At 36.2% G+C, this 27,841-nt stretch overlaps 1 protein-coding gene across 9 annotated transcripts in view; it reads right to left on the bottom strand.

The window, feature by feature from the left end:
• LOC100883816 (uncharacterized) overlaps positions 1–16,230 on the bottom strand; it is a 180,263-nt gene extending 164,033 nt beyond the window's left edge. The window contains exons 1-3 of one of the 9 annotated variants that reach the window (XM_076535986.1): positions 16,035–16,230; positions 14,210–14,390; positions 11,689–12,279 (exon numbers count right to left, since the gene is read on the bottom strand). The gene's annotated coding sequence lies outside the window, so the exon portion shown is untranslated. Of the gene's footprint in view, positions 1–11,688; positions 12,280–14,209; positions 14,391–15,974 lie in introns of all 9 variants that reach the window. The other 8 variants (XM_076535978.1, XM_076535983.1, XM_076535982.1 and 5 more) reach the window with 8 other exon arrangements.
• Positions 16,231–27,841: the final 11,611 nt, after the last annotated feature.

Genomic DNA, 27,841 nt, shown 5'->3' with positions numbered 1-27,841 from the left:
TTGGTTTAACTTCCGTAAGTCGGAATGCAAAACGATACAATTAAATTTGTTTGTTAAGAAGGATCTGCTTTATTCTTATACGATTTTAGAAATAATTGTACGTGCACTTGGTTAAACTTCCATAAATCGGAATGCAAAACGATATAATTAAATTTGTTTGTTAAGAAGGATCTGCTTTATTCTTATACGATTTTAGAAATAATTGTACGTGCACTTGGTTTAACTTCCGTAAGTCGGAATGCAAAACGATATAATTAAATTTGTTTGTTAAGAAGGATCTGCTTTATTCTTATACGATTTTAGAAATAATTGTACGTGCACTTGGTTTAACTTCCTTAAGTCAGAATGCAAAACGATATAATTAAATTTGCTTGTTAAGAAGGATCTGCTTTATTCTTATACGATTTTAGAAATAATTGTACGTGCACTTGGTTAAACTTCCATAAATCGGAATGCACGGCGATAGAAAACGATTTGGAGATGCAAAGCCGGCGCTTCCGTGAAACGGTTCTTCAAGCTTCCGGTTAAGCGAGCGTTCGTTTTACCGATGGAATATCCGGTAGTTGACCGATATCCGGTTAGAATTAATTCGGTTTTCGGGCCTGGAGCGCATTAGATATTGTAATGGCCGACCACGCGCCCGTGCGTCGAATCGCTAAAGACCATAACGGCCATTTTGGAATTCAATATGCTTGTCGAACCGTTGCAGTGAATATTGACTATCGTCAAGTATATTCAAGTATATTCGCGAAATATATCTCTGCATATTTATTCGCTCGATATTTCACCAAATACGCAGTTATCGATCAAACTAATAAATCGCGAAGTTACCAACTAAATTTCGTGTTTGCTTTAGAAACGTAAAAATAATACAACAAAAGTCCCGGGATTGAAATTTGTTGGCTATTAAACTTTAACGAATAATTCCGCGGCAATTAAATTCGCGAGTTTAATTGCCAACCTAATTTCAGCGCGGCAATTAAAAGACTTAACGTTTTACAATAACGGGACTACGAATTTCTAGGTCGAATCGCTATTTGCCTCGGGATATCTCGAATTCCGCAGCAATTACAGTAGTCCCCGATTACATGCATCGATACGATCACTGGCCGGTTGAAAAGGTAACAAAAATCACGGAAATATCTCCGATAAATTCTGATGCAGCTACGTAGATAGAGAAGTTTCGATTCGAATAAGATCACGGCGTAAATCGAATTAAACCGACGCCCATTCAACGTCTATATATGTTCCTCCGCTATTCTAACGATTCCCACGCGGTTATGAGGATCTCCCGCTTGGAGGTCTACTTTTAGCTCCACGTATCGACCTGGGACCTCCGTCCCTTTTATCTTCTTCTGAAAATTTTCTGACAGGGACCATAATTTAGATATTTCAAACGGTGATTCGAATTTATGAGTTTTTATTCGTTGGACTCTCGTTTCTATCATCGACAGCAGTAATATTTATACAGGAGTAACAAATTTATAAGTTTTATGTTTTTCGAGGTCGTCGAAAATTTTCGTGCTTATATTAATTTTTTTTTTGGAGAAATTAACGATGGATTTTTAAAATTAATAAGACAACCCTTTGCGACAGGCGACTCTCAGTCGTTTAATTATCTGCTGCTAGCCTTCCAATGTATGTCATAAACCGAATACGGTTTTGAAAAATTCGCAATTTGTGTTCGAGGTGGATTAAAAATTTTTAAAAGGTTCCAGACGCTTCCTTTCACGAAATTGACCTACAATTAAGACGTAGGGAATGGAACGCGTGCAGGTCGGCCAACTTGCTAAACGGCCGACAAAAGGATTCCTCTCGAGACAATGCCGTCCGCTCGCACAATGCTGGGCTCGTAATAAAAGAAACGAGAGGGACGACGGAAGAAGACAGAAGGTTCGCTCGTAATTATCGTCGCGAAAAAATACATCCTTTTGCACGCCGTGGTGGTCGCGATTTCGAATCGTCCGCCATTTTTTAAACGCACTGACCCGGATCCTTTGCTATCGAAATTCTTCGTGGTTCTCGAGATATCGAACACGCGGATGAACGTCTCGAAGCGACAGTTACCAAGGCGGTGATTAACAGGATTACGAATTATCGAGGAAACTTCGAGCTGATTTACCAGCATTATGGCGGCACAATCCGTTTGAAAATCAGATTACTTTCATTGTTGCGGTCCGTTCGAGTTACGTTCGATCGGTTCTGAATAGCTTGGGAATATTCCGCGACTACCTTTTGTTTAGATTAATATGCAGCGTAAATATTCATGGATCGATTACGGTTATTATTAACCGAAAGACAAACTGGGTGTAAAGAAGCTTACCGTGTAAATAGACTGAAACTTATGGAAAGAAAATACAGATGCAGTAAATACGTAAACAAGAATTGACTAAAATAAATAACGAAGCTATAGTTGGTAAATAACGAAGCAATTATTCGAAAGAAAATAGAGACTGGTTGCGGAAGCTTTTATACAATATAAATATACTGTGTTTGCACAAAATTTGAACGTATTCGATTTTAATCAATTAAGAGTACTATTGGAAAAATTAACCTTGTACATTATTTTTGTTGGAGGAAAAAATGAGATCTGATCAATACAGTTTATTTAGTAGGTAATTATATAATTTAAAAATATATATATTTCATATGTTACACTTCTGCAACATGCACATGTGTCTACTCAAAGTCTGAAATATTTTTAAACAGTTATAAAAATATAATTATGCTGTAACACTGCAATATTATTTATTTAAGAGCTAAATATTTATATCTTTCAAGTTTATGTAATTGACCAGATTAAAATCAACAAAAATCTTCTTCTATTTTAACCACATATTAAGAAATGTTCTGGGAACAGTTAAGAACTATAAGCAGAAGTAAATTCGAACGTATATACAGAAGACTGGAACGAAACGAGACAGGATTAACCCGCAAACTAGCAAAGGATCACTGACCGTTGACTTGTTTTTCATCCACCTCGAGAATGGTAATGTTTCCGTCTTACAAACCTCATATTCTCTTTTGATTGATCTCAGGTATACGAGACATTAATTTCCGTGGTAAGAGCTCGATAGAGGATAATTAGTTCGAGGAAAGAGGGAGCAAATTGATGACACCCGTCTGGATCGAGTCCAGTTCGTTTAGCATAATTTGGGTCTGAATTAATGGGCTTCTCAGAACCAGATTATGATTGCGAATTTCGTGAGAATATAAAGAATTCCCGAAGAAGAAGTTTTCTTTTGTCACCGATACAAATCTTCTTTTGTTTCAAATATAAAGTTCTATCTGTTAAAGGAGCGAGACCACACGTCTCGGTGAAGAATGCTAATCGAACGAGCACCTTTACACAAACAACGCTTACCCGCCATTTACATCGTCGAATGCTGTACATTAAACGCTTTTTATTTAAAAGTCCATCGCTCCATTAGACTATGAATCGAAAAGGCTGTTTTGCATCGTTGTGCACAAACTCATCAACGGGTTTAAACTTACCTCGACGTCAGAATTTCTTTGAACGTTATCTTCATCAAAAGACGCTTTAAGCTCCCGAGGAACGCGAATGATTTATGCGATTTATCGCGCAGGGCAAAAAAAGTTCCGTGTAAGACGTTGTTAAAATAAATGACAGAGAAGAGCGTAAAAGAATCAGGGATAGTGACGGATAGAAAGAAAAAAGTATGCCACGAGGGTGCTTCTCGATTTATTCGCTTCCGGACCACCCGGCTACATGGGGTGTAAATAAAGGCACCCCTATCTATCGAGGAAGCGTTTTTCACACGTTGTCCCCTACTCGCCTTTAAAACGACGCTGGATCGTTGCCAGGAACAGCGGGTCGCCCAAAGAACAACCTATACAATGCAATCCGTCTATTCCATGGCCACCTTGGTTCTTTCTATATTTACAAGTTTATCGGATACTGCCCTGTTACGTTAACTGATATTTTCATTTTATGGTTTGCTAAGTTTCAATTTTGCAAGGTTCAATTTTGCAAAGTTTTAATTTTGCAAGGTTCAAATTTTGCAAGGTTTCAATTTTGCAAAGTTTCAATTTTGCAAAGTTTAAATTTTGCAAGGTTTAAATTTTGCAAAGTTTAAATTTTGCAAGGTTCAAATTTTGCAAGGTTTAAATTTTGCAAGGTTTAAATTTTGCAAAGTTTTAATTTTGAGAGGTTCTAATTTTGCAAAGTTTCAATTTTGCTAGGTTTAAATTTTGCAAAGTTTAAATTTTGCAAAGTTTAAATTTTGCAAGGTTCAAATTTTGCAAAGTTTCAATTTTGCAAGGTTTAAATTTTGCAAGGTTTAAATTTTGCAAGGTTTTAATTTTGCAAGGTTCAATTTTGCAAAGTTCAAATTTTGCAAGGTTCAAATTTTGCAAAGTTTCAATTTTGCAAGGTTTAAATTTTGCAAAGTTTTAATTTTGAGAGGTTCTAATTTTGCAAAGTTTCAATTTTGCTAGGTTTAAATTTTGCAAAGTTTAAATTTTGCAAGGTTCAAATTTTGCAAAGTTTCAATTTTGCAAGGTTTAAATTTTGCGAGGTTCAAATTTTGCAAAGTTTCAATTTTGCAAGGTTTTAATTTTGCAAAGTTCCAATTTTGCAAGGTTTAAATTTTGCAAGGTTCAAATTTTGCAAGGTTTAAATTTTGCAAAGTTTAAATTTTGCAAAGTTTCAATTTTGCAAGGTTTAAATTTTGCAAAGTTTAAATTTTGCAAAGTTTAAATTTTGCAAGGTTCAAATTTTGCAAAGTTTCAATTTTGCAAGGTTTAAATTTTGCAAGGTTTAAATTTTGCAAGGTTTTAATTTTGCAAGGTTCAATTTTGCAAAGTTCAAATTTTGCAAGGTTCAAATTTTGCAAAGTTTCAATTTTGCAAGGTTTAAATTTTGCAAAGTTTTAATTTTGAGAGGTTCTAATTTTGCAAAGTTTCAATTTTGCTAGGTTTAAATTTTGCAAAGTTTAAATTTTGCAAGGTTCAAATTTTGCAAAGTTTCAATTTTGCAAGGTTTAAATTTTGCGAGGTTCAAATTTTGCAAAGTTTCAATTTTGCAAGGTTTTAATTTTGCAAAGTTCCAATTTTGCAAGGTTTAAATTTTGCAAGGTTCAAATTTTGCAAGGTTTAAATTTTGCAAAGTTTAAATTTTGCAAAGTTTCAATTTTGCAAGTTTAAATTTTGCAAGGTTTAAATTTTGCAGTTTCAATTTTGCAAGGTTTAAATTTTGCAAAGTTTAAATTTTGCAAGGTTCAAATTTTGCAAAGTTTCAATTTTGCAAGGTTTAAATTTTGCAAGGTTCAAATTTTGCAAAGTTTCAATTTTGCAAAGTTTCAATTTTGCAAGGTTTAAATTTTAGTAGTCGAAAAGTTTACTGAATTCTGTTGAGGTTATTATTCTTTTAATTTTCGTGAGGTGACTGAGAGTCAAGTCTTGCAGAGGGTTGACCTTATTAACCCCTTGCACTATGACTCATTTGTCAGGTGCGTCAGTCAGAACTAATTACAGCTACAATTACAGACGAAAAAAATTGAAATGTTATGTCAATATGTTATTATTCAATCGTTAACTATGCAAATTATAATTGGACTTGAACTCCAAATTGGAGCGTACTAAAAATTTGAGTAAAATTTATCACGAGGTAAGAGTGCGTCACGAGTCAGACTCGTCAAAATAGTGCAAGGGGTTAATTTTTAAATAGAAAGTTGAAATCTGTCCTGAATTCCGACAAAAGAAAATTGTATTAATTTTTCGCCGCCTCGAGTTCTCCAAATCTATTTAAACCTATTCCTTTGTACGCGACCTCGACATATGTAAAGTATCGAGTAGCTGGAAACGTCGAAAGGCTAGTAGGATATAATTAAACGAGGCAGCAACGCGAGAACACAGCGGGCCTTCGACCGTGGCACAGTTTTTTAATGAACTAATAATCATCGCACGCATCAATCGCTGAAGCACTCGTACGCGTTAGCGACGCTCGTTAAAGCAGCTCCAAAGAGCGGAGGCCTTGTGCACCGTGCTTAAACCTTTTTGACCCGTCAATTGATCGCGCGACGAGACCTTTAATCTCGTTTCTGTTCTCCGTCTCGTTTCCGTTCCTCGACCAACATTCGATCTGGGATTCGCATAAAGAACGCATTATAAATTCGAACCGGTTGTATCTTTTTTAAACGAGGCTGAAAAGGTTTATAGATTGCGAAATGTTACGAGATACTTCGAGAGATGTTTGACCCTTTAGATTTGGTGGTAGGATAATTTTTAGATGGCAGCTCAGAGGGTGATAAACGAAGCCTCGTCAAATCAAGATCAAGATTTCCCACGGCTGAAAAACCTACAGGTTGACTCTGTCCTATCTGGATGATACCGTCGAACCATTAATCTTTCCGGCACACCGATAACCTCTACACGGCACGGAATCTAATAGTATCACGCCTTGGGGCACTTCATTACGCGCAGGAGACGAATAGAAACGTAGGCTATTAAAATAATGCCGACACGCTAAATCCGGCGATTCGAACAGATTACGGAAATGTAAGAAAATGAATGAACGACCCAGTTTCGCGTATCGCGCTCTCGTTCGTTCTCTAAAAGGATCTGTTAATGAAAACGCTTTGCAGATACACATCGATGCACAGGGAGCAGCTACGGCGACGAGTAAAATTATCTCCGTCTAATGGAGTATCTTTTATCACGGCACAATTAATGTGCATCAGAATTCTGATTTCACGACGAATTTTCTCATTTTTCGCGCTGAAACGGATATCTTTCGCGATGAAAATTTGAGGTTAGGTGAGGAATGTATTTTAATACGTTATTAAATTTGGTGAACTGGGTGACACCTATGGATATTCACGCGTGTACTCTGCAGTGGATGTCTTTTTACAAAAATAATTACTGGAGGTTTACTGTACAGCCATGTTTACTTTGTAGTGCTTTTTTACAACAAAATTACTGGAAGTTTAATACGTTTAGTGATAAAGGTCTCAGAAATTTTATTGAACTATTAGTTTAAAAAATCTTGTTCGTGAACAGTTATGTACCTCGTACTCGAGCACAAAATGGCGGCTGGGTGTCGAATACTCATGGTGCACTTGAAGGGTTAGTTTAATAAACTAGTTTAATAAAGTTTGCCTAGTGTAATGAAACTTAGTCTAGCTAGAAAGTTAGTCTACTTTATAACCCAGTTAAATTTCTGTAAATTTGATATATAAGAATGTTGAAGACGAAAAATCTGACATAGAAGAAAAGGTCTCAATTTCCCGCGGAAATTCGTTACAACGAAAAAAGAGAGATGAAAAATCAGCCCCTTTCCGATAGATGTATCGTTTCTTCCGAGCAATCTGTATCCTTCGTTTCTATTCTTCTCGATGGGTAGCCCACTACTCTCGGAGTACCTTCTGAAAACACTCGATGCCCTTTCACGAGCTTCTTCTCGGTTCCCCGCCGCGTTCCTAAGCCGATGGGCTATTCATGGCCCTGACAGGGCCGGTCTTTGAGGTGCATGACCTGTGCAACTGCTGCGAGAAAGCCACGCAATAGAAATGCCCCGTGAAACGATCGCTATTTCTGTTCGTATCGCGTGCTCTCCCTTTGATCGTTCTTACTCCCTATTTATCATACGCTATGAAGAAAAATCATTTTTTCAAATTGCTAAATTTGACACGGCGTGGGCATCTTTGCTTTATTAGTCCTTCCTTCACCGTTTAACCACTTGGGGAGGAAGTTATAAATCTGGTAACCCCATGTCAGCAGTCTCTTTTAAAATTGTTTACGATTATTCGTTACGAGTCGTGCAGAAATAATTACTGCTATGATGTGAAGTAAGGGAAGTTAAAAATTAAAAGTTAAGTTAAAAAAGGTCAGTTAAAGTTAAAGGCATGTTTTGTATTTGACGATTTTTTAAGATAATTGAACCCAAAATTCATATGTGATGGCAATATGAGACTGGCGCGTCACATGTGTACCAATGTACGTGACGAGAGAGACACAATAATGTAGGACAATTTAAATAAATATTTACTGTGAATAAATGTTAAAATGTAAATGTAAATAAATATTTGGAGATCTCCATTATACCGTAATATACTGTATTTAGTCTACCGTGTAGAGTATAATTATTTACTCACTACACGAGTCTTTCATATCACGCAACTCTTTCATTTACTCTAAAAACAGAAACATAAAGACACGATCGTTTTCATATATCATACAATCTGTCACTTGCACGACCCAAATTACAGTGATTTCAACTCCCCATTTTTCGTATTCATTTTCCAATATAAATTAGGTAAATCGTTACACTTTCTCCCTACGTAACATACGATTAACCCCACAGCGAGTTTCCCGTCCAGAAATAAAACACCTGACAGCAAAAATATAAGTTTAATACGTTTCTAAACATGCTGGAGCGTGACGCATCAAAGGTAGCTTCCGAAGAATCTCCACGACGCCGACTCCAAGAACAGACACTCTTTGCGACTTTTTACTTCGCCTCCCGCCACGTGGGTCCTCGTTTGGTCCACAGATGCGATCCCCGGAGATCGTGCTGCCTTTTTTCCTCGCTCCCTTCTATTTCTCGGGCTACATAGGAACGCGTTGTTTTTCATTGCAAATAAACCACGTGCCTCTACACAGCGTGCTGCCAACTCGTGCGGCGATATCTACCACCGCGAAGACGAACGACCTTTTTTACTCCGCAACTGTTATTACTTCAAATACTTTCCTACCTTTCACACCTTATTTTACTTTCTAACTCAAAATTGAAAAACTTCAATTCTAAAGTCTAAAAGTCAGGAATCAGGGATAAATCAAGGATCAAGGATAAATCAGGGATCAAGTTAATTTTTGAACTCGAGTTGAGAAGCTTGAAAAAATTAAGCTTTGGAATTTTGAAATAACACGAGATATAGTAGCGAGGGGTTTCGGTCGTCTTTGATCTCTTGTACCGGATACGCTCGTTAAGTAGCGGCTATCTCTTTTCTAAACTAACCGACGCGACGCCAAGTGCATTCACACGAAGATAACCAACACAGCATCCTCCGGCATTGTCCGACTCATTCACTAGCTGATAATCACCGAGAATATGAATCGACCCCGATAAATGTTTGTCCGAGTTTTATCGGCCACGCACGTTCGCTCAAGCGTTAACCCTTTGCACTCGCTGATATTTCCAATTGCCTCGCAACCGCGCACCTACTTCGCACCTGCATGTTCACGTGTTTGTAAAACCCGTGTATTGTTCCAATGTATAACATCGTTTAAAACAAATTCTCGAATTTGTTATACAAGGTACATGTAATTATTGTCGTTCGTTTCGGTTGAACCATTTTAAAAAACTATGACTAATTGTTTACACGAATTGTTACAAATATACGTACAGTTTTAGACAGGAAACAACTACAAAAAATTTTTTACACGATCGAATAAATAATATATAAATGTGCGTTCGTTTATAGACAAGAAACAACTACAGCAAATTTTTTACACGATCGAATAAATAATATATAAATATACGTTCGTTTATAGACAAGAAACAATTACAGCAAATTTTTTACACGATCGAATAAATAATATATAAATATACGTTCGTTTATAGACAAGAAACAACTACAGCAAATTTTTTACACGATCGAATAAATAATATATAAATATACGTTCGTTTATAGACAAGAAACTACAGCAAATTTTTAACACGATCGAATAAATAATATATAAACATACGTAAATTTATAGACAGAAATGTATTGAATTTGCAGCCAAACATATCTTTCTTTGGACAAAAATTATTGTACACATATTTGAACATTCCGAGGATGCTCAGAAATTGCTAATCGAATCAGTCTCGAATAAAAATTGCGCGAAAAGTAAACAAAATATTAATCCGAATTTACCGGCGTCCGCAGTGCATTAAAAGCATACGAAAAGCATTAACCGGTGCATAAATTAGCGAGTACGATTCGGTTGCATATAGCGGCTTATCGTTCGCGAAAGGATAAACGTCCCGCGGAACATGTTACGGCGGTAATTAACGTCGCGCGACGTCCAAATGAATTTATCGATGAAATTAGAGTCGCGTAAAAATTTTTAGAGCACGATCCGTGAATCTGCTTAACGCGAAAGAGAAGCGAAAGCAAACTGGACGATAATTCATTACCGCGCCCATGAAAACTTTCTTTATTCGCGTTTTACAGGCTCGTACGAGCGTAGTACGCCCACGCACGCCTCGTCGTTCCATCATCGAGAGGGGAGATCTTGGCGTGGGTTCCCGTCAATGATATCGTAGAACCGCGTGGAATAGCTCATCGGGTTCTATCTTTAATTGCCGTGGCAGATGCCTGATTACCACTCTGTATTAATGAGCTGACAATTAACTGCGCGGGTCGATAAAGCAATGTCGTTACTGATAGGCTGATAAACTTTTTTTGGAAGCTTGTGATGAGTGAACGCACCTATGTGTACTTAATTTAATTCTTTCGAAAGGTGTCTGAAGATTGGCAAATACTATTATATTTTATGTAATGTTATATAAAATAAATTAACCTAACCTAACGTTATATAAAATTGCCTAATTTAATCTAACGTTATATAAATAACCTAAACTAACCTAACGTTATATAAATAACCTAAACTAACCTAACGTTATATAAAATAACCTAAACTAATCTAACGTTATATAAAATAACCTAATCTGATCTAACGTTATATAAATAACCTAATCTAACCTAACGTTATATAAATAACCTAATCTAACCTAACGCTACATAAAATAACCTAATCTAACCTAACGTCATATAAAATAACCTAAACTAATCTAACGTTATATAAATAACCTAAACTAATCTAACGTTATATAAAATAACCTAAACTAACCTAACGTTATATAAATAACCTAAACTAACCTAACGTTATATAAAATAACCTAAACTAACCTAACGTTATATAAAAAACCTAATCTAACCTAACGTTATATAAAATAATCTAACCTAACCTAACGTTATATAAAATAACCTAAACTAACCTAACGTTATATAAATAACCTAAACTAACCTAACGTTATATAAAATAACCTAATCTAACCTAACGTTATATAAAATAACCCAAACTAACGTTATATAAATAACCTAATCTAACCTAACGTTATATAAAATGACGTTATAGGTATTTATTTATTTAATAGTTCTTTAACACTGCAGTAATTAGTTGACTACAGAAGAACTTGTAGGTTAAGAGGTTAAATGTCTCACATACGACTGTCATTGAGGTTATGTTTCTCCAAACGTGAGAGCCCCAAAGTTAACAAGTTCCAAAGTCCCATTTAGAAGTTCTAACTACCCCAATTTGAAAAATCTACTGCTGGTAAAATTCGGAGTTGTCGAAGTTGCAAAAAATTTAAGTAAAAGAATCTCAGAGTTTCATAATCGTCAGGTGCAAAAATTTCAAAGTCCCCAACTAAAATTGAGAAGCTAAAAATATTAACTTATGTTTGTCATCTAATAAATTCGAAAGTGTCTTAATGCTCCAAAGTCCCAAACTCGAAAGATGAAAAATCCCAAGATATTAACCTTCCATAGTAACCTTCGTAACCTAACAAAGGTTTAAAGCGTAGCTACTTAAAAAGCGTGTATAAAAATCGATATATCGGTAGAATCCTAACATCCTAGCATTATCGCACGTGTAAATGCAGACGCATAATGTACCTACCTATGCACCCTGTGGGAGCAGATCTCTCGTGCTGACTAGCCTGGCCGTAATCGAGCGTGGCTACGTTATCCTGGCAATTCCTGGCTGCGGCGAACGTAATTTCGTAGCCAACGTTAACCGTAGGTGAACGTCGCCAGGCACTCGGTGTCGTGTGCCATCGGTGATTCCTGACTGCGTCGAATGCCTCCTATCGGTCCAGGTTATCCTCGTTCGCAGAATTTGCATCAACAGGTATCCGATTCTAATCGCTTCGAAGGTAACTTTTCACAGATTCCACGAAAAAGTTCTGAATATTTGCAGATCACTCCACGAAATCACTGACCGATTTAGAGACACCGGATTGTGTAATGGTTCGAACAGATTCACTGAACACGGACCGCGTTCCTTTCACGACGAGGCTTGATAGTCGACGTAGGAATCAATCACTGGTTTCTATTTTTGCAGCCAACAGTCTCCGCTGAGATACCACGGGGCAACGCCAAGCATCGTTAGAGGAACACTTCGGCCACTGTTATTTATCGTTACAGGTTCCAGAATCTTTTTCTCGGCTACAAGAGGCGTCGATTGCGTTATTTATAGTCTTGGGACATTCTGTGGAGTTGGACAATTTGTTATTGAGAGGTTTCTGTAGATTGAAGCGTTCGTGGGGAGACGAGGCGCAATGCAGGTAGAATGGGTGTTCAAAGGTAGATGGACTGGGTGTTCAAAGATACATGATAGATATTCTAAGGTGGATAGTATAGTGTTGGATAGTCAGAGGTAGACAGTATGGTGCCAGATGTTCAAAGGTAGACAGTATGGTGCTAGATGTTCAGAGGTAGACTAGGCTAGATATTCAAAGGTAGGCTACGCTAGATATTCAAAGGTAGACTAGGCTAGATATTCAGAGGTAGACTAGGCTAGATATTCAAAGGTAGACTAGGCTAGATATTCAGAGGTAGACTAGGCTAGATATTCAAAGGTAGACTAGGCTAGATATTCAAAGGTAGACTAGGCTAGATATTCAAAGGTAGATAGTACAGTGTTAGATGTTCAAAGGTATTCAAAGGTAGATAGTACAATGTTAGATGTTCAAAGGTATTCAAAGGTAGATAGTACAGTGTTAGATGTTCGAAGGTACACTACAATAAATATTCAAAGGTAGACAGTACAGTGTTATATGTTCACAGGTAGACAGTCTAGTGCTAGCTATCCAAAGATAGACTACAATAAATATTCAAAGGTAGTCAGCACAGTGTTAGATGTTCACAGGTAGACAGTCTAGTGCTAGCTATCCAAAGATAGACTACAATAAATATTCAAAGGTAGTCAGCACAGTGTTAGATGTTCAGAGGTAGACAGTCTAGTGCTAGCTATCCAAAGATAGACTACAATAAATATTCAAAGGTAGTCAGCACAGTGTTAGATGTTCACAGGTAGACAGTCTAGTGCTAGCTATCCAAAGATAGACTACAATAAATATTCAAAGGTAGTCAGCACAGTGTTAGATGTTCACAGGTAGACAGTCTAGTGCTAGCTATCCAAAGATAGACTACAATAAATATTCAAAGGTAGTCAGCACAGTGTTAGATGTTCAGAGGTAGACAGTCTAATGCTAGCTATCCAAAGGTACACTACAATAAATATTCAAAGGTAGACAGTACAGTATTAGATGTTCAGAGGTAAGTCTAGTGCTAGCTATCCAAATGTAGACTACAATAAATATTCAAAGGTAGACAGCACAGTATTAGATGTTCAGAGGTAGACAGTCTAATGCTAGCTATCCAAAGGTACACTACAATAAATATTCAAAGGTAGACAGTACAGTATTAGATGTTCAGAGGTAAGTCTAGTGCTAGCTATCCAAAAATAGACTACAATAAATATTCAAAGGTAGTCAACACAGTGTTAGATGTTCAGAGGTAAGTCTAGTGCTAGCTATCCAAAGGTAGACTACAATAAATATTCAAAGGTAGACAGTACAGTGTTAGATGTTCAGAGGTAAGTCTAGTGCTACCTATCCAAAGATAGACTACAATAAATATTCAAAGGTAGTCAACACAGTGTTAGATGTTCAGAAGTAGACAGTCCAGCGCCAGATGTTCAAAGGTAGACAGTATGGTGCCAGTTCAAAAGTCATTCCCCACATTCAGCACACAATCACAAATTTCCTACTAAGCACAGTCATCTCATATGCCCCAGATATTTTAGTGAATAGTTACGTAAATGGGAACTGATACGCTCTGGTTACATCATTGTTACGTGCAGTTAATTCAAACAAATCATACTCTTTGTGATATTAGGAATGTACATAACAACTTGTCTCATTAAATTCACTCGAAACCCATTTGTGTCAGAGTCATTCAGAATTTTGTGTAAGGAAATTAAAGATTAATTGGATGAGCGTAATCGCAGATTAAAAAGGTATTTACGACTTCCTAATTTCAGGATTTCACAAGCGTCTCGTTATCGGAGACTGACAGTTCAAACAGTGTTATCGGAGGCAGGAAAGGAACTCCAGGGCTATCGCTCGATGGCGTACCATAACGATGCGACTTCTGTGAAACGATCGTTGAAGCATTAATCACCGCGTTCAGGTCGCGTTCCGAGCTTCCGGTTTTCGTCGTGCTTCGAACTCACGCGAGATCGACGGTGATCGATTCTGTCATTCCAGATCGAGGAAAGATAACGTCGGTAAGCCGAGGAACTTCATATCCGAACGTCTTTGAACAAGAAATTAACACGTTTCATTTTTTACTTCTGTATTAATTATGTATGTTTCATAATTTTCCACACATGAATATAAATAAAATATATTAGCTTCTATATCATAAAATATAGATGCAGTCAAAGTGCCGTATTGTAACCACCGATAATTTCACCGATATTTTACCGTTTGCGTAAAAAGTGGTCAAAGAATTATGGTTACAATTTAATATTTACATTTTCATCCCCCGATTTGAAATATGCCACACCCAACGGTATACCGCTCGCCGGTGTCCCTTGTATCGATAACTGAATACCCATATACCACTTTCCACATTGACGTTGTAAAATTTATCTGTTGATGACTACAGTCGTTGAAAATTTTAAACCGATAACGCATTGCTCTGGGGATCTCGATTCGAATCGTAAATTTCGTGAAACTGAAGAAAATTGGAAATATTTCGTTCTGAATGTTGATTCTGAATTTTAGAATTTTTTAGGTGTATAGGGAAGTCGTGTTGGTCACTTTGATCATTGTCACAAGATTGCAATAAGGGAGTATAATTTAATTGTGAACCAATAGATGTATAACACACTTTTAATTTAAAATTTGAAATAAGACTTGGAGTTTTAAATTGATTGCAACACTGTATAATTTAATTGTGAACCTATAAATGTGTAACACACTTTTAATTTTAAAAATTTTAAATAAGACTTGGAGTTTTAAATTGATTGCAACACTGTATAACTTAATTGTGAACCTATAGATGTATAACACACTTTTAATATAAAATTTGAAATAAGACTTGGAGTTTTAAATTGATTGCAACACTGTATAATTTAATTGTGAACCAATAGATGTATAACACACTTTTAATTTAAAATTTGAAATAAGACTTGGAGTTTGAAATTGATTGCAACACTGTATAATTTAATTGTGAACCTATAAATGTATAACACACTTTTAATTTAAAATTTGAAATAAAAGACCTGGAGTTTAAAATTGATTGCAACACTGTATAATTTAATTGTGAACCTATAGATGTATAACACACTTTTAATTTAAAATTTGAAATAAGACTTGGAGTTTTAAATTGATTGCAACACTGTATAATTTAATTGTGAACCTATAGATGTATAACACACTTTTAATTTAAAATTTGAAATAAGACTTGGAGTTTTAAATTGATTGCAACACTGTATAATTTAATTGTGAACCTATAAATGTATAACACACTCTTAATTTAAAATTTGAAATAAGACTTGGAGTTTTAAATAGAAGATGAGACAAGAAGTAAAAAACAGAATTTCCTTATTTTCGCCAAGAAATATTTCAGCAAAAAAAAATTCTACAGATTCGATTATCCGACCAGAAATTATACACAGCACTCGAAAATATTCTCAGTCAGTCGATTTCTCAAAGAGATTACCCAAGTGCACGGTAAAAAATTAAAATAACCGTCTGTCGAGACGTTTCTCCCGTCTTTGAAATCGTGAAAAATACAAGCGGTGACAGCGGTTGATATACGTTCTGTATTCCAGGAAAAAGAAAACAGCAACAAAGAAAAGGGGAACAACGAAAGCTTGGTGAAAAAACGTACTATAAATTAACGACGTTCGAGATAACACGAAAGCAACCCATTCAGTCGCGTTTCAATCACCTGCGCACTGTCGTTGAAAATTGTATCGTGTTCCATCCGATACGGGCTATAATATAAAGCTGTTTTTTCAAGATATATATCACTGCACTGAAACCGTTTTCTCGGGACTGAATTTTCGAAGATCGTGACGCAAGCGCGATGCGCAGCATCGATCCTCTCGATCGCGCTGGCGCGGCAAGACTGCCGCGTGGATCGGATCGTGATCGAGGGACGACCACCAGGGACGGATTAACCTGGCTCGCCTTTCGGGCCCAACATGTGTTCGCTCTGTTATTGTACCACGGTACAGTTACTGGCAAAACCCAAAGAAAATACCGAAAGATAATCCTTTGTTAATTGTTGGACTTTTGGACGCACCCTACACGTGTACCCCTCTCTGTTATTGTACCGGGGGTACAGTCGATGACAAAACTTCAAAGAATACAGAAGGAATATAAGGAAAAGTAGTCATTGGTACGTTTTGTTGCAAGTTTAGAACTTTGGGGGTGGCTTTGGGAAACTAAGAATTTGGGTATTGTTCAAATTTGAGAATATGGGAGAAGGTAGATATATTTGGAGACATAGTGTGATGGTCTATTGAGGATGTGATGATGATTAATGTTATGGGCATCGACTGCCATGGTCATTAGCCGAGTATTGAGGATGTAGAAATTTAATAGAAATATTGTTCTGGGAGTTTGAGAACTCCTGATGCATATATGTGTATGTATAGAGTTATAATATTTTATAGATAAACATGATTAACACATGTATACATATGTGGTATGTAGTACACATATGTGAACATGGTACATAACACATACAGATAAATGTATCAGTACATGTACATACAGTGTATATATCAGTATCTATATGTACTGATACATTTATCTGTGTGTGTTATGTAACATGTTCATCTATGTGTACTACACACCACGTATACATACAGTGTATAATCAGTATGTATGTGTATGTATGTGTATAGTTACACTAAAAACTAAGCAGCTACACAAGCACATATGTGAGCTTGTATATATCAATGTATATATCAGTATGTATATGTATGTATGTATGTGTATAGTTACACTAAAAGCTAAGCAGCTACACAAGCACATATGTGAGCTTGTATATATCAATGTATATATCAGTATGTACATGTATGTATGTATGTGTATAGTTACACTAATAACTAAACATCTACACAATCACATACGTGAGCACATGTCAATTGTACGAAAATATATCGCAGTCCATAATATTCGTATAAGACAGATTTGGTCCAAAGATTCAACCCCGATCGCCCCGTTTCGCATATTTCCGTTGTGAATGCGTTTCGACGCGTTCAAGCATTCCTGCTGAGCACGTTTGCATTCGCGACGCGTCGAGCAATGGGCCGGTTAACGTTCCTTCGAATTACACAGGTAGACCGTTGTGTGCAGCAGCTGCAAACGCGAATCCTGCATTAACGCCTCGAACCACGCGATTCACGCAGCGTCGTCGGATCGTTCTCGCGGAAGCTGCCAATAGACTGCCATTCTTGTCCTTAGTGCCTCTAACTGGGATTCTTTATTGTGTACCCGGTACGAGACCTTAATCGATATACATTCTTACACGTTCTGTTCGTTCAAAACGTCTGTTATTTTCATACTGCTCGATGATGTTGTTATATATCGTTCAGTGAATTCATTAATTTTTGTTGTTATGTTCAGTTAATGAATTAATTTTTATTGTTATGTTCAGTGAATTAATTCATTTTTATTGTTATGTTTAGTGAATGAGGTTCACTAAGATTCACAAGAATGAGGTTCACTAAGATCGTCAACTATGTCGTTCATTAAAATCCACAAAAATAAGGTTCACTTGTAAGATCCACAATAGTGAGGTTCACTAAGATCCACAATAATGGAGGTTCACTTTTAAAATCCACAAGAATGAGGTTCACTAAGATCATCAACAATGTCGTTCATTAAGATCCACAAAAATAAGGTTCACTTGTAAGATCCACAATAATGAGGTTCACTAAGAACCACAATAATGGAGGTTCACTTGTAAGATCCACAATAATGAGGTTGACTAAGATCCACAAAAATGAGGTTCACTTGTAAGATCCACAATAGTGAGGTTCACTAAGATCCACAATAATGGAGGTTCACTTGTAAAATCCACAAGAATGAGGTTCACTAAGATCATCAACAATGTCGTTCATTAAAATCCACAAAAATAAGGTTCACTTGTAAGATCCACAATAATGAGGTTCACTAAGATCCACAATAATGGAGGTTCACTTGTAAAATCCACAAGAATGAGGTTCACTAAAATCATCAACAATGACGTTCATTAAGATCCACAAAAATGAGGTTCACTTGTAAGATCCACAATAATGAGGTTCACTAAGATCCACAATAATGGAGGTTCACTTGTAAAATCCACAAGAATGAGGTTCACTAAAAACCACAATAATTAATAAACAAAAAGATCCACATTATTAATTTTGCAACGAGATAAAATTATATGTCAAACATTTTATACAGATTATTCTAATATTATTCATTATTCAGATTATTCTATTGACATAATGCCTATTCTAATGATACCTAATGACACCTAGAATATTCTAATGTCCTAACGATTATAATAATTGCAAAAGTGAGTGTACGTAATAATAGAAGTATAATAACATGTAAGATGTTGTCAATTGAATAAGTTTGTGGTGAAAACTCGATCTAATACAAAGGTAGTCTCATTGTGTGCGCCCCTTGAGCACAACACAAGAGGTGGTTTCACACACACGTACCGTGTGGTACGCAGCTGGGCACCTCCTATGGGGAACCAGCTTCACCGCATTCCCTACTCGACTACCTGAGAACTTTTCGTCACGAGCTTCTTGTGCTCTCGTGACTCTTCTCGATGCTGGTCAAACTTGATTTCTCGATTTCCTCGGCCGAAATATTCCTTCGAAATAAATCAAGCTTCAGAATTCCGTGGCAAATAATTTCGTCTCTCGAATTAAACTGTAACCATAGCAATAACAATTTCCGTTATCAATTTCGAAAAGAATTTCCAGGAGAGAAAAAAGAGTAGAAGCAACGTAACCTAGCTTGATATTATTTTTCTTTCGCGGCACTTCATAAATCGTGCCTTCAATTTCGTGGACGTACGGAGAGGACTGTTCCAGCTCGGAACTCGGAGAAAATCGAGCTGAAGACGAATGAGATCCGGGGAAAAGAAAATCGTGCAACACGCTATTCTGTCGCCTCGCAATTAAATTAATGAAACGTCACAATTTCGTTGGCGCTCCGAATGAATAGAACACGCAGTGGCACACGGCGTTTTAACAAGATTAAATCGATGCTCGATGAACGATAAGTAAACCTATCCCCAACTCCAGCAGTTTTCATGAATCACAAAACTGTGCATATATGCTTGATTTTCCTCTAAACTGATATTAAAATACTTCAACTAAAAATGGATTAGTTAGGTTAGGTTAGTGGAGTGATGTGACCTAACCTGACCTAATCTAGCTTGACTAGTTAACTAACTGGTTGGCATGCTCAAAATTATTGCAATTCTTCTGTGTATCTGAGAATGAATGTGTCAAGACATGTATATGTATGTTTATATGCATATGTGTATGCATATGCATATGTGTATGCATATGTGTATGTATATGCATATGTGTATGCATGTGTGTATGCATACGTGTATGTATATGTCTATGCATACGTGTATGTATATGTCTATGTATACGTACATGTGTATATGTATGTATATGTGTATGCATATGTGTATCCACATGTGTGTATATATATGTGTACGTACATGCGTATGTATATGTACATGTGTATATATATGTGCATGTATACGTGTATGTAATTGTGTATATATATGTTTATGTACACGTATATATGTATATGCATATGTGTACATATATGTGTATGTATATGTATATGAATAACGTACCCTGCACACATTCCTTACTTAACAAGACATGTAATATATCTACACAACATAAATATCTATGTACCTATACCATGTAATATTCACTGTCCATTACATCCAACATCAACTACACATATGCCATCGAATATACCCAATATGTCTGCCTATTATCTAGCGTATGACAACATAGAAAATAACGGGTATTAACACGCAGTAAGGAACATGTGTTTGACTCCGAGACCGAATGAAAGATCAAAGAGTATTCGCGCATTGTTCGATTCGCTGATAATCAAGGAAAGCTAATATGTAGATAAATACGTGGTTCAGTCGGTAAATTATAGAGAACGGTTCAGTTAGTGACGCGTGTTTTCTGGAACCGGTTCCGGATGCGATTCAGCCTTTTCGGTCGGCAGAGAGCCTTGTCTCGAAGTAAAAGGAGCAGCTAGAAGATTCAATGTTTCACGTTTCACGCTGCTGAGTCTCGTAGCACTGGTAACCTCGAATCGAATAGGAAAATAGCCACGACCTATTAGATCTTTTTTTCCTATTTCGTATGGCGAACCGTTACGAGGATTTCTGTGTCGTTGGAAAATCTCTTGCTAAGATAATTACGAACGGTTTATCGGATTAAGACAGCAAGATTATTAGAACAGGTGAGAAAACGAAGAAAATTCGAAAGCTGAAATTATTGGGAACGGAAGTTGAAACCTGAAAGGTTACTATGTAATTGATACTTTTGCGGTACTTCGTGGTTCGTTTTCTAGGAAGAAACGTGCTGCGGTAATTAGCTTCTAGAAAAGGGGTGTGACGATCGGTATCTGTACCATCAAATTCTCTACCTTTCCTGTTATAATGCAACTGTATTTTGTTGCGCGTAAATCAATTAGACAGCAGATCTACCGATTAAGTTTAATGGAACGAGCAGCTCTTCGTGTGCAGGAGTACTGATACACTTGCGATGGATAACTGTAATTTACTTATTTACTGCAAATAATAGCTGACTTGATACAAACGTTTCACACATTCACTAATACCTATGATCTATACGAGAGTACTACCTGGTTAGAATTTAACATATTTAACACCTATGGTCACACACATGTATACATGTGTGAGTTGTATATGAGTAACATATATGTACTCATGTATCACACATATTATACATACATGTTATACATGAACATATGATATGTATTATACATACATGTCATACATCAACATATGAGACATATTATACATACATGTTATGCATCAACATATGATACATATTATACATACATGTTATGCATCAACATATGATACATATTATACATACATGTTATACATCAACATATGATACATATGATACATATTATACATACATGTTACACATCAACATATGAGACATATTATACATACATGTTAAACATCAACATATGAGACACATTATACACACATGTCATACATCAACATATGATACATATTATACATACATGTTATGCATCAACATATGATACATATTATACATACATGTTATACATGAACATATGATACATATTATACATACATGTTATGCATCACATATGAGTCATATTATACACACATGTCATACATCAACATATGATACATATTATACATACATGTTATACTTGAACATATGATACATATTATACATACATGTTATACATGAACATATGATACATATTATACATACATGTTATACATCAACATATGATACATATTATACATACATGTTATACATCAACACATCATACATATTATACATACATGTCATACATCAACATATTATGCATATTATACATACATGTCATACATCACACATATACTCACACATATCATACATGTATACATATAATATACAAAATAACATGTCTACCAAACCCACCCTAAAACATTAAATCCATGAACATAAAATATAAGTCACAATGCCTTGGTCCTATCAAACAATATCACCATCCACAATTAAATAGAACCAGAGCGATTTTCACAACTTCATCGCATAAAATATCCCCAATTCGAAACTCCACCCACGAAGCCAAAGCAGAAAAGAGGAGTTTCTGCAGTTGGAAATTTTACGCGCAAACCGAGCAGAATGCACCGATACGACTGCTCACTGGCGAAGGGGTGCGTGTGTGTAACCGAGGGGTAGAAACTTCGAAACTGCCTCAAATTCCTCGCCTTTGTCCCTGCGTAGGCGGCTTTTCGAGTGGCTGCATTTTAATGCAGGATCGGCACAATAAGCCTCCATGGGGTGAAATCCGAGAAAAATTGCGTGGAAAGAGACGGAAAGGATGAAAAATCGCGGTGGAGGTAAGACAAAGACGCAAGGACATTCATGGTGTTCCTTTGTGCCCCTGTAATCACCATTGTGCTAACGGATTCCGACCCGGGCAACAGATGTGTACCATTGCCGAGCTTTCACTCGACTAATTTTGAGAGTGTACTAAACGACTGTGGGGAAGCCAATAGTAGTCAGGCACAAGTTTCTATGAACATAGTATAAACTGTATATTATAACAAATAGTCGACGAACAATTTAAAAAAAAAATTATTGAAGAACATTTTAAATCAATGAATATTTAAGGCATGAAGTATAATGAAAAAGTAAATTGAATAAATTATATCATTTTATGTATTGCGACATTTTAAGTATCTGCTACTTGTACTATAGTGGTGCACAAATTTCAATGAACATAGTATAAACAGTAAATTATAAATAATAGTCGAGGATCAATTTTGAAAAAAATTGTAGAACAATCCTTTAAGTACATCAGTAAATATTTAATACATAGAATATAATTAAAAAGTAAATTGAATAAATTATATCATTTTTTATTTTGTGACATTTTAAGTATCTGGTACTTATACTGTAGTGGTGCACAAGTTTCAATGAACATAGTATAAACAGTAAATTATAAATAATAGTCGAGGATCAATTTTGAAAAAAATTATAGGACAATGTTTTAAGTATATCAGTGAATATTTAGTGCATGAAGTATAATGAAAAGATAAACCTGAATAAATTGTATTATTACATTTTAAGTGTCACTGGTGATTGCAGCCATAGTGATGCACAAGTTTAAATGAATATAAGTATAATAGCTGAGGATGAAATTTGAGAGAAACTATAGAACCCCTTAAATCAGTAAAACTTGGTAATAATAAAAATCCTCCTGCTGTAATTTCAGCCAAAATTTAATGTATGAAATATAATGAAAAAAAAAAATAGAAAAATGCCACTGCAGTTGAAGAGCGACTACCAAGAAGACTTGTCAATAATCAAAAACTCCTCCTGTGATTTCAGTGAAAATTTAATATGTGAAATATAAAAAAAAAAATAGAAAAATGCCACTGTAGTTCGAGTGCGACTACCAAGAAGACTTGTCAATAATCAAACTCCTCCTGTGATTTCAGTGAAAATTTAATATGTGAAATATAAAAAAAAAAAATAGAAAAATGCCACTGCAGTTGAAGAGCGACTACCAAGAAGATTTGTCAATAATCAAAAACTCCTCCTGTAATTTCTGTGAAAATTTAATATGTGAAATATAATTTAAAAAAAAAATAGAAAAATGCCACTGCAGTTGAAGAGCGACTACCAAGAAGATTTGCCAATAATAAAAATCCTCCTCCTGTAATTTCAGTGGAAATTTAATCAGTGAAGTATAAAAAAAAAAATACTACTGCAGTTCAAGAGTAAATACAAAGACTTGTCTATCACTAACAATAATTTAAAATTTCGAGTTGATACAGCCCTGCGAATGCGAGCCACGTGTACCGGCAGTATTTATCATTGGAACGTGACTTACCTTTGCCGACGACGACGACGATGAGCAGGATGTAACAACCTCTCGTGGTTCATCCTGATGCCTTTTCAGGAGAAAAGGGCTGTGAACAGGGTTTCGTCGGTTATGGTACGATCCTCGAGCTTGTACATCGTACATTTTTAACGATATCGTGAACATACGTTTTTCGGAAAAAATATCAGCTCTTTTCTTTTCAGAAAATATCTTCTGTGAATCGATTCTTGTTTAAACGTAGAAGTGATTCTTGTTTCAGAATACGTATTTAGCAATCGATTACAAGTACGTCTTGTTCGATCGGAATAAAGTCAAGGTTACAACGCAGTATGCACCAGTTAAACGGTTGCACTGTTCACTTTTTATGGTAGAAAGAGTCATTTTCCCGTAAATTGTAGACAGATTGCGGAAAGAGAATAAGGTTAGCTTTGTTCGCTGTAGATTCTTTTTGCGAAACGAAACTTTGTTGCATCAGTTTTTGTTTTTGACTGTTAGGGGGTGCTTTTGTACAATTTGCTACCATTTTTTTGTGTCATTTTTTATTCTGATCAAGTTGCTTTCTGATAAATATCTTTGTGTATATTCTTGTGAAACTTAAGCATAATGTATACTTAAATTGATTCGACAAAAATGTTTAGTTAAATGAATTCACAAAAATGTTCATTTAAATGAAGTAACAAAAATGTTCATTTAAATGAAGTGACAAAAATGTTCATTTAAATGAAGTGACAAAAATGTTTATTCAAGTGAAGTGACAAAAATGTTTATTTAAATGAATTCACAAAAATGTTTATTTAAACGAATTCACAAAAATGTTTATTTAAATGAAGTGACAAAAATATTCACTTAAATGAAGTGACAAAAATGTTTATTCAAGTGAAGCGACAAAAATGTTTATTTAAATGAATTCACAAAAATGTTTATTCAAGTGAAGTAACAAAAATATTTATTCAAATCAATTAACAAAAACCTTGCCTTAAAAAATAATACAAAATATTGTCCTAAGATACACTTAGTAAAAAGATAAAAATGAAAGATTCTTAAAGACACAAAAAGAAAATAATTCAAAAAAATTAATACATCGATAAAGTAGAAATCTGTTAAATTAAGAAAAACGATTCTCCAGCTACCAAAAAATCAATTATCCATCCAGTAACAAATATTTGTATCGTCTTTAAGAGAAACAGTTGCCCCTAGAAATTATAACGGAGTAAACGGAGATATCCTTTAAAACTGCGCATAAACGAGCGATCCTTTTCTCCGTTCCTTCCGCTCCGAAGGCTTCCTATATCGTTTCCAAAATATCAACATCCGTCGTTTCAGGAAGCCCGAAACGGGTCTTCGAGAAGAAATCTTCGTTTATTTATTTTTCTTTGGTTCCACGCTCGAGTAGGCTACCTTATGGTAGTCTTCTCTGGCAGCCCCCTCTAACGTAATCACCGTCATAAACAGCGCGTGCTCCAAAACGCTTCGATGATTCGAAAAAATGTTTCGCATTTACTTCTAAAAAAATTTTAACTAACTCAAAGTTTCAACTAAAATTTTAATTAAAATCTTAACTAACAAAACGGTAGACTTCTGCTAAATTTTATCTCTCGTACAATATTTGTTTTATCAAAATTTACGAAATTTCAATGAATCAAATCAAACTTAAGGTGAGCGTCCCGCGGCGGCCATCTTGTTTACAGAGATCAGCGTCTGTCTCACTCATGCAGCTTCGAAAATTCGATTTTATTCTGTACAGAATATTTATTACTATCTAAAGCGACCAGAGCAACTTGTAGGGAAGTCCACTGATGGGTGCTGTACTCGTAGAAACTTCATTTTCGCAATATTCGAGCGTTAAAGCTGAATCTATGAACCCCCCGTCTCCTTCACACATCGCATTGGTGTGAGAGAGACGACTCGATTTTCGTAGATTCGACTTTAACGCTCGAATGTTGCGAAAATGACGTTTTTACGAGTACAGCACCCATCAGTGGAGTTCCCTACAGGGTGCTCTGGTCGCTTTAGATAGTAATTAGTATTCTATACAGAATAAAGCCGAATTTTCGAAGGTGCTTGAGTGCGACAGACGCTGATCTATGCAAACAAGATGGCCGCCGCGCGACACTCACTTTAATAGAGTACCCAACGATTGAAATTAATCCAAACACCACCCTTACGAAAAACACATAAGAAACACCACAGATTTCCTCAAACAAACCAATCTCTTCCACAAGACATAAATTCAACCCTCAAATAAAAAAAGAAAAATGTAATAGAAATATGATTTAATAAAAAATGCTTCCTCATCACAATTCTGACGAAAATATCATTACGAAAATGTCTTAACGAAAATATCGTGATACAACATCGTTTAGCACGGTTAAAATGGTGAAAATAATGTGGAGCGTAGATTTATAGTTTTAATTAGAATTCATGGAATTCTTACCGAGAAGGATGCACTTTCGCATAGACAAAGAATTCGTTGTTCGCTGTAGTCTTGACCTAAAGAGTTATGCAGCAATTCATTTTTCCCATGAAACTGGAAACTGTGTACAGGGTGGTGGACGTAGCTCGCACTTCTAAAAAAAGTAAGAAGATAAATGGTTCAAACAGTACTGCGGGCGAAACGGTGCATTCAGGTATTGCATTATATTTTTTCAATGGAATTTCATATTTTCTTTCCTACACGTAAAACGATTCCTCGGAACGTTTGACCTAAAAAGGCATTAGAGTACAATGAGTACAACGACGTTTCAGAAAATCAATTTTACACAGAATGTTTTGGAGAATTTTATGAAGGAAAATGTTGTTCCATTTTGCGAAGTAATGGCTGCGGGAAATACGTAATCCGCGATTGTAATACTGACCATGCATCTTGCAATTTTACCTATCCCTTGCAGGAAACACGTAATCTATTGTAATACTCTTTGCACTATGCAACATTTTTACCTGTTTGCAGAAAACAATCCTCCAAATGTACTGTTTGAATAAATTCTAAGTCTGAATGAAATTTTTTTGACTGCACAAAGAGACAGGCAATCGTACAATTTTCCAGTCGTAAAATTTCTTTTAAACTCAGTCATAGAATTTTTCCTAATTTTCCTAAATAAAATGACTTGAACACAAAATTCAATCGTTCCGAATAAACCGTACCGATTGTATAATTGATACTCGTACAACAGAGAGTATCTTGATCCGAGAAATCACACCCGAGAAACGTAGCAGCAAAGTGAAACTGTAACAAGAATATAATGCTCTTTTCCAGCGTGGAGTCACTCGAACGCTCGTTAAGATTGCATTTAAATAGACGTGCACGGGTTCGCAGCGATCAGGTATCACAGTAATTGGTAGAAAACCCTCGACCCGGAGATCCCTTATCCGTGCCGTGACATTTCGAACGCGCCGTAAGCGGAAAATATCCGTGGAAAAGAAGGGAACATGTTCGCGAGCCAACGGGACGAGCATTGTTCCGTTTCGCGCACTCGTGGATTGCAACTTCTCCGCGGTCAGTCGAGTGCGGTCAATCTGGAGCTGCCGGAGGCTACCGAATTACAATGGACAAAGAACCGCCTTTCTCTGCCAACCGGGCATTCACGCTGCGCACAGGTGCACGCAGGCCGCTCTCTGTTAACCCTTTCTTAACTTGTCTTGAGCTTGTGTGGTTAGGTATCGACTTGGGAAATTAATTTGGGGGGTTGGGGTGTTGGGAATTGGGGATTTGGCGGTTGGGAGTTTGGGAATTGGGGATTTGGAGGTTGGGTGTTTGGGAATTGGGGATTTAGGGATTTGGGGTTTGAGAGTTTGGGAATTTGGGGATTTGGAGCTTGAGACTTTGGGGATTCAGGGATTTGGGGTTTGAGAGTTTAGGAATTTGGGGATTTAGGGATTTGGGAATTGGGAAGTGTGGAATTGGAGATTTGGGAATTGGGGAAGGTGGGAATTGGGGAATGTGAGAATTGGGGAATGTGGGAATTGGGAAATGTGGAATTGGGGATTTGGGAATAGGGGAATGTGGGAATTGGGGAATGTGAAATTGGGTATTTGGGAATTGGGAAATGTGGGAATTGGGGAATGTGGAATTGGGGAATGTGGGAATTGGGG

Source organism: Megachile rotundata, chromosome 10 (assembly GCF_050947335.1).
Source record: "Megachile rotundata isolate GNS110a chromosome 10, iyMegRotu1, whole genome shotgun sequence".
Taxonomy (NCBI): domain Eukaryota; kingdom Metazoa; phylum Arthropoda; class Insecta; order Hymenoptera; family Megachilidae; genus Megachile; species Megachile rotundata.
Note: the sequence above shows the minus strand (reverse complement) of the source record. Positions and strands in the feature narration are given on the sequence as shown.